We start from the raw sequence: 8,862 nt of genomic DNA on the forward strand, positions 1-8,862 counted from the left end.
ACACCATTTTAACATCATATCAATGGAGGGCTCTAAGAAACGTGGCTCAGGTTCAAAAAAAACCCAAACCCGACTAAAGGTTCGACAAAATCTAGGCGAACCGACAAGATTTCGGTTATAAGACGAACCCGACACAACCCAACCATCCAACAATAACCTTCCCAACAACAACCTTATTATCCACAACATTTTCAACCGTCCCAAACCAACAACAACCTTCCCAACAACAACGTTATTATCAACCGTCCCAAAACCAATCCTTTCAATCGTACCAAAACCACCCTTATATTTAACATTTTTCTACCCAAAATTATCCAACTAATGTTTTTCGAATGCTTCAATCTCAATCGTCTCAAATGTCAGTCGATCCTCTAGACGATAACAATGTTATACATCAATTTGCAAGTGTTTTTCGTCATGAAGTGGAAACTTTGGATGAAGATGAACCCGCGGAGGAGGAGAAGCATCAAAAAAACGTTAGGCTTTGGTTGCCCGATGAGGAGGTCGCCTTGACCAAGGCTTATTTACATTGCTCCGAATCAAAAAAACACTCAAACCAACAAAAAAAAGAAATGTTATGAAGACGTATAAATGAACATTTCTCGAAACTTCCTGGCGCAGCCGTATGAAACAAGGATCAAATGATTGTCAAGTGGGGAGATTTGAATCGGAAAATGTCAAAATTTAATGCTTGTTACGTCCAATTGGTAATTTTAGTTTTTTTTATAATCTATTACTTTATTTTTACAATTTGATATATATATATATATATATATATATATATATATATATATATATATATATATTCTAAATGTTTTGTAGTCCCGAACTCCAAAAAGCAGAACGAGCGAGGCGACTATCATAAATGACGCTTTGAGCGATTATATCGACGTTTTCAAATGTAGAGCTTTTCCCCACTTGGAAGCGTGGGAGATTGCGAGACGTCACGCGAAGTGGGAACCGATTCCCTTGGTCGTTTGAACGAACCGACGGTTCCAAGGAAGAAATGATCTTCTTCAAAAAGATCAAAAACTTCCGAGTCCGGGGACTAGACAACATCTACCGACGGCTTGTCATGCAACATGCCGAGCATGAACTTGAACGAGAAATCCATAGACGATCTCGAGGAAGACACACCCACACCCACACGACCGCATCACAAGAAAAGTGGGGAATCGTCAAGACTTGGAAAGGAAACGGTGGCCGAAAACTTCGCCGAATACAAGTCGGCTAAGTTGGCGGAAATGGCCGAGACGAAGGAGCGAAAGAAACAGGCTCATATTTTAAAAATGAAACGTGATGAGACGTATATCAACCATTTGAATGAAAACCAAAAAAACGCCGATCTAACTTTCCTCCTACAACCGCACGAACATCTTGAGGAACCCTTTAAATCGATCATACTTCAACGCAAACACTAGATATGCGACAAGTGGGGTTGGGAAGGGCTGTAGTTTTTTTTTTTGTCGGTTTTTTTAATTTAGTTGTCTTTATTTAATAATCTTGTTTTATTTTTTATTTAATGTAATCTTGTTTTATTTTTATTTATTTTAGTATTTATTAAAAAAAATCCATCACACCACACCACCACCCCTACTAATCCATCACATGTGATGGATTTGGAGTTGGTGATGTGACACACCACCATTGAGTGTGATGGGTGATAAAAATGGAACCCCCATACCCCCATATACTATCATTTGAAATAAAAAAAATTATGATAATTATAAATTATTATTTCAATTTCAAATAACTAAAGCTAATCGGTATGCTTCACTAAGAACCATTAGTACTGATTATGAGGTGGCACCAGTGGACTCATAACCCATATAAATAAATGGAATGATGGCAAAATGAAGTATAACATAAGTTGAACGATGGGATTGAATGATGGAGGAAAAAAGCAGAGGTGGCCGCTGATATGAAATGATCCAGAGTGATAAAGAGTGAAGTATAACACATAGCATAATAAGTGTGAATTTGATCGTTTCGGATGGCGTTCCTATTTGCTACTTTGATGTGCACACTATTATCCATTTAGAAAATACCAAACATCAGATAAGCTAATTTAACTAGGAATGAGATTTTTTTTCTTAAATACTTGTACCCATTCAGTACTCGTACGTGTCTATTAGGTACAGGCACCCACATTTGCTGATTTTAGGTACGAGGTACTTTTGGGTACAAGTATGAGTACATGTACGAGTTTTACAGGTAATGGTACCTTTTTAGAATACGTAGGAGTTTTTATTAGGTTTCCAACACTAATGACTTAACTTTCAAGCGGGATTTTCAAAACTAGTATATATCAGTTGAATCAGTTCTTTCTCGATCTATATGTGTATTTTCATATATTTTTATTTCATGTATGTGTAATTGTGTATATCATTAAATGAACTTTCTCTCTTGTTTTTCTATAGAAATTGAGGAAACAATAAACAAAGAAAAAGAAAATTGAAATAGAAGATGACTAGAGAATATTAAACAAATGTTAACTTTCTTTTCATAAGGTAATTTTGTTTTAAACATTTACTTTCAGGAGACTTTGTATGTTTTGGAATTCATTACTTTATCATGAATGAATTTTATATTATGGTTTATTTCATTTTTAGTTTTAGTAGTATATTTTGGTTGTGTTATTATTGTTTGGTTATGACATTTTAGATAATTATTTGTCGGTACTAAACGGTAACGATACCAAGTTAAGTGAAATTCTTTTAAAAAAAAGAACAAAGTGGTATCAAAGCGAGTACCTGTACCCATACCCTTAGTCCTTACCCTTACCGGTACCCACACTATAAAATTGGGTACGGATACATGTACTTTTGGAGATACAGGTATATGTACGGAAATAAATACAAATATGATACTGATCTCACACCTAAATTTAACAATCGGAAACACTATACCCTACAATCCAATGTACAAATCACCACCTCAAAAGCATCCTATCCTTTTCCTTTTCAACTTAATCAACCACCTCTTGTTTTTCACAAAAACAAGAAATCGCAATAATGGCTAGCTGGAAAAAATTCTTGAAATAAATATTAATCAGCAAGCACATGGGGCAACCGTACCAATTTAATATGCACAAATAAAACAAGAAAATAAAAACTTTTAAATTTAAAATCACTAGCATTTTGTAGCCATCAACTAATCTTTTTGTTTCTTAGATTGATAAAAGTGACCCCATACCAAATTCTCAACTAGAACACTTTCTTTTTTCAAAAGTGTTATTATATTCACAACACAAACTAACAACATCTAGTCCGCAAAAACAAGGAAGTTATACGATCACGACATCAAAATTACACCAATTATGTACTAATTCAATCGACTCTTATTTTCTTCCATCTTGAATCCACTCAGACAGACACACTCAACAAGAACACTGATTAATATAATTAAAATTATGTACCAATTTAAATTCAGCAACAACCATATAATTAAAATTATGTACAACACAGACCAAATAAAAAACCGATCTGCCATTCTGCCATCCGTATATGTAAATATTCCGAGAATAATAATTATAAAAGTAACTAAAATATTCCTAATTAAAAAATAAAATATTAGCTAACTTCGTAACTCAAACTCATCGGCTAGGAGAATCTGCAGCTGGTCATAATCGGCTTCTTCGCCAAGCCGCATGGCTTCGAGAACTCGCTCAAACACAAGCACATGACAAGGGATACGGAGGACGCCTTTTTGCTCGTAGCCGTATTCTTGAGCCGACTTATTAAGTAGGCTGATAAAGATCGGGTGGTTTAGTAACTCGGCGCTAACAATAAACCGTTCCATCTCATCACCGACATAAACCGGCAAGTGTCCCTCGGGAACTCCGCCGGACCGGCGTCCGGTTTTGGGGGTTCGGGAGCGGCGGGAGAACCGGGAGTCCGAGCGGAGGAGAGAGTAGTGAGATGAGTCGGCCACACAGGAGAGGCGGCGGATGAGCTTCTTCATAGTTAAGACTCGGTTGAGGGTAGTTTTAAACGCGGTTAAAAAAAAAGTTTTTTAAGGTTGTGGTTAAGGTTGTTTTGTAGTTTGAGATGTGTGTTTTGAAGAGTGTGTGGGAATACAAGAGAATATATAAAGGGGAGTTGAGGGTGAGGGTACAGGTAAGCGTACTTCGAAGGTACAATTATTATTATTTGTTTATTTATGTTATTATTTTTATTATTATTAACTTATTATTAATTAATATTATATACTAGTAAAAGAAATATGGGTCTTGTGACTCGTTATCAACTACTCGTTTTCTATTTATTTTTTTTATTACCGTTCTACCCCTAACTGATTACTTCACGCTATTTCGCTATATAATCTTTTTAATTTTGTCTCTATTCTTGTTTGATTAATGAATAATGATCATACCGTGTAATCGTGTATGATGTGCACATGATGATGTGCTTAGTTGCTTATAGTAATTTATTAGTGCGAAACATATTAGTATTTATTTAAGGTAACATAAACAAGTCATGTCATGTGATTTTGGTTTGTTATTGGCTCAATTTCGTGGTTTGGAAGAGAATATGAGAGTTAGGAAGCCAATTAACTTGTAGTTCTCAATTTATTTGGACAAATAAACATGTTTAATATAAAATATCTATAATTATAAAAACATATTTTATGATTCTTTTTCATGTTCATATTTGTGAAAAGCTAATAACCACACGCAAAAATGTAACTTGCATGTTCATACATAATAAAAAAGTTTAGAAATCTATTTGTTAGACTCTCGCCAACGCTACATACACCGTTTGTCGCCTATGTGACACCTGCATGTGGGGAATGCAACATTATCGATCGATGCACCAGATGTCGTGTTCTTAGCTATGTGCACCGTCCCTGATTGGTGCATATATTTATTTATTTTCTCATAAATCAATAAATTTAATATCAAAAAGTAGTTTCCATGTGAAAGTATGAGTATGTTAGTACTATGGTGAAAATGTGAGATCAATGAATGAAAAACTGATATAATATTAATCTAAATTGCCTACGTGTGAGAATGACGTGTTGTAGTGTTGCGGATAATCTTTTCTTATGTTGAATTCTTCTTCACATGGAAAAGTTTGACTAATAAAAGAAAGTTATATATGTTCACATTTTGAAGTGTAGCGTATGTATGATTGTATTGTGTTTATTAGCGAGAAAATTGTTCTCACGTGTATAAATATAATCATATCAGGTACGTAGTTGTCTATAAAAACAAACAACTTTATAAAATTCTATGCAAATTCTTATAAAGTGTACACATAAAATACGTATAAATTGTATACAAATAAAATACGTATAAATTGCATGTGTATGTGTGTTGTTTCACAAGTGAAAAGTCAAAAGAGGAGGTGCATAGAGGTGGTTACAATGAACTAAAATGGGTTATGAGCTAAAATGGGTTGTCTTGGCTATTCTTGAAGAATCTTATCCTCTATTACATATGTGTTATGGCATGGCAGAGCGTGGGAAAAAGTAAAAGGCAATATTATTGTCGTTGATTTTGCATATGTGTTATATCACCACTTTTTTATAAATAGTCTTTTTAATCAATAATACCTATAGTTGAATAGTAGGGGTCATCATCATCTTAATTTATCCACCACTTTTTAGGCTATATTAATTTATTAGTGCCTATTTTATATATATTTCTTTTACAGTCATGTACCAGCTATGGTGATGCATTGGCCGCGTAATCAATCATAAAGGAATTTCACTAAAATGTTAGTTTAATGTGTAGAGAATGAGCTAGAATATTATATATGTGATTTAATGATTGGTATATGACTAAAAGTATGTAACCGATGATGAGCTAGTGGTTTGAATCCGAGTCATATGCGTATTATTTTATGTGTCACGTAGGTGGGCGTGACAAGGAATGCCACACTCCCCGTGAAAAAAGCAACATATACTGTTATGATCAAAAGTTTAACCAACTTGGCATTGCATGATTGTGGAATTCCAAATCACCTCATCTTTTCTCTTACATATGTGAATAAATGTGAAAGGATTGTAGATTGATTGTTCACGATCAAAGGGCAACTAGGAAATATGTCCCTATAGTATGATTAAGGGATCAAATGGTGTGTTAAGCGTTTAAATAAACATTAATAACCAAATGGCCCATTTTTTCTTCTACAATACAGAAAAATGGATATGTTGTGTTGCGCCGAGTCAGATTGAACTTGAGCGTGAAGTTAAATGAGCCAACTCGTTCCGGCTTTTAAGACGCTCGCGCCAACTCGTTTATATTTTAGAAATTCAAAATTTTGTATCTTTTACATATATTGATATAACAAATTTATATATATATATATATATATATTAACATACACATATAATGAATAATTTATGAACTGCCAAATTTATGTTTTTACATATTAAAATTTGAGTTATGTTATATATATATGAGAAGGTTAACATAAACACTAAGAAAGCGTGCTAATATATAATATATAAGGTTTGGATAAACTAATTTGTTATGTGCCAGAACCAGGCCCTAATATAGTAAATATTTGTATTTAAACCGCTAAAATCGGTAGCGGTTCTCACTAATTTGTTATGTGCTAGAACCGGTTCTGTCGGTTATATTATCAAATGGACTGTGCAAATCAAATGGGTCACAACTTTGAGTTTTAATTAAACTGGCTATGCATATCATTATTAAATACAAACTTTGCAAATTTCAATAATCAAAAATTGAAATTGAATGATGATCAATTGCAATCGAAGCACCTAAGCAAGAACTGAAGACTTGCGTACGGTTTGAGATTGCGAAAACTGAAGACTTGCGATCGAACAGTTGTAAGAGTTGATTAGATTAGGGTTTTAATTAGAAGGTTATCATTGGTGTTTGTTAACAAACCATTTGTCTCGTCATTTTGCCTCGTGAATATGAAAGGCCGTTAAAAATTAGGGATCAAAATTATGAAATTGAATAGTCCGGATCTTTGGTTTTACGTCTTGAGCCTTCGGTTTTACCTGGAACTGTACCAAGAACCATTTAATGCAAAAACTGAGAATCGGAAATCGTAAGGTTATACACTTTAATCGGAAACCTATATACACTGGTTCGATGCTGGTTCCTCGGTTCTGACCGTTTCTTGTTCACTCTATTTGTATTAATTATAATAACTAAAAGAACAAAGATGTGTATAGCTTATGATAGATGAGGATATTGGAAGATGAAGGACGGTGATGATTTACTACAAAGAATAAAATGGGGAAAAATATGAATAGGACACACTGCGATCTTTCTTTCTTTCTATTTTTTGAGTATTTACTTGTTTGTAAATGCGAAAAATTCAATTCTTCAAAATATATAAATATAAATTAAATTCTCAAATGAAATGTGGTAATATGACCCATCTGGTATATTTTTGTGAGACACCGTCGTAAGGATAAAGGACTTGGAAGACCACTTTGTTTGTCTCTATAGGAAAAACCAGTCTCATTACCGACCATCGGTAGTTGGGCATTGAATGAGAAGTTAATGTTAAGAGACTAAATGTTCCAACATTTTTTAAATATATCAGGAAAACTCTAGCCTTAGATTTCAAAATTATGGACAATATTTTGTGTTTTAGCAATGAAATTAATAGAAGTAAATTTACTTTTGATGTTCAATGTTGTTGACTTGACTAAATGATTATACAAACTATCACGTCACTTGAGTCCAAAACTTAATAATCACATTACATTTTTATAATTTTTTAATTACGTAGCATTTTATTATACGGTCATCTATATTACAAAATAATGACCGGGAGGTCTGACCAAATGACATTATGTAATTTTGTACAACTACGATGTTACCATTAGCAAAACTTTAATACAAGATGTCTTGATCAACTCCAACCGATAACTAATCTATCTTGTAATCTTAAGATGACACCCGCAATAAGGATATAAATATCTTTAGATAAGCTCGAGGCCTTGATTATATGGATTAAGGTAGTGTTTGATATGTGAAAATGCAAGACATAATGAAATGAATCATTGTGAGAGAATGAAGAAAAAAAAAGTTTTTGGTTGTTCAATTTAATAAAATCACTTAGAGCATCTACAACAACAACAAGAGGAAAACCCCTTATCTGGATCTACATGGCACCACTGTAGACTAATAAGAAAGTAATTCCATCATTGTAGCAATTAAATTTGTGAATAAAGTCCTATTCTGCAAACTTGTAAAGGACTTTAAAATGTTGCTCACTTTTTCTCTTTCTCTCGTACACACACACACATATATATATATACACACACACACTATATATATATATATTAATATTTTTTAATTGGTTTGTAGAAGTTTGTTGTTGTGAGAAAAAAGCTAGGTTTTTGAGAAAATATTGGAATCAGATGTGGCGATGAGGTGTCGGTTTGTACGAGTTTGTTGTTGTAGATGTTCTTATTACCTAGCTGGCTAGTCAATTTCACCCCCCCTCCTAAAACACTGCATGCTCATTTCATCCGTCAACCATGTTGTTGTCCTTCTTCATTTCATTCTTTATTTCATCCTACATCACCTTCACCATCCTCCCACCACCACCCGCCATCCCCATCACCACCAGCCACCATAACCGCCCGCCGCCCACCAATCGCCACCATCACCCACCACCGCTACCATCATTTACTGCCATTTGTAATTTATTTCTTCGTCTTTTCGTGCTTACGAAACAACTAAAATTAATTATTCATTTTATTCTCACATGGTAACCAAAAATTTCAATGAAATGGTAATATTCATTAGAGTCCTTTATTCATTTCATTACTCATGCCAAATAGACCCTTATGTAGCGTTTGGTATGTAGAAATATCATGTGAAATGAAAATAAGTCATTGTGAAAGAATGAAAAAAAAGAGTGT

General features: G+C 33.8%; 1 pseudogene; it reads right to left on the reverse strand.

Annotated features, from left to right (window-relative positions):
- Nucleotides 1–3,421: 3,421 nt before the first annotated feature.
- LOC143588152 (auxin-responsive protein SAUR71 pseudogene) lies at nucleotides 3,422–3,999 on the reverse strand (annotated as a pseudogene).
- Nucleotides 4,000–8,862: the final 4,863 nt, after the last annotated feature.

Source organism: Bidens hawaiensis, unplaced genomic scaffold, assembly GCF_021521415.1.
Source record: "Bidens hawaiensis isolate Kalapana, Puna unplaced genomic scaffold, B.hawaiensis_p1.1 tig00036041_1, whole genome shotgun sequence".
NCBI classification, from domain to species: Eukaryota; Viridiplantae; Streptophyta; class Magnoliopsida; order Asterales; family Asteraceae; genus Bidens; species Bidens hawaiensis.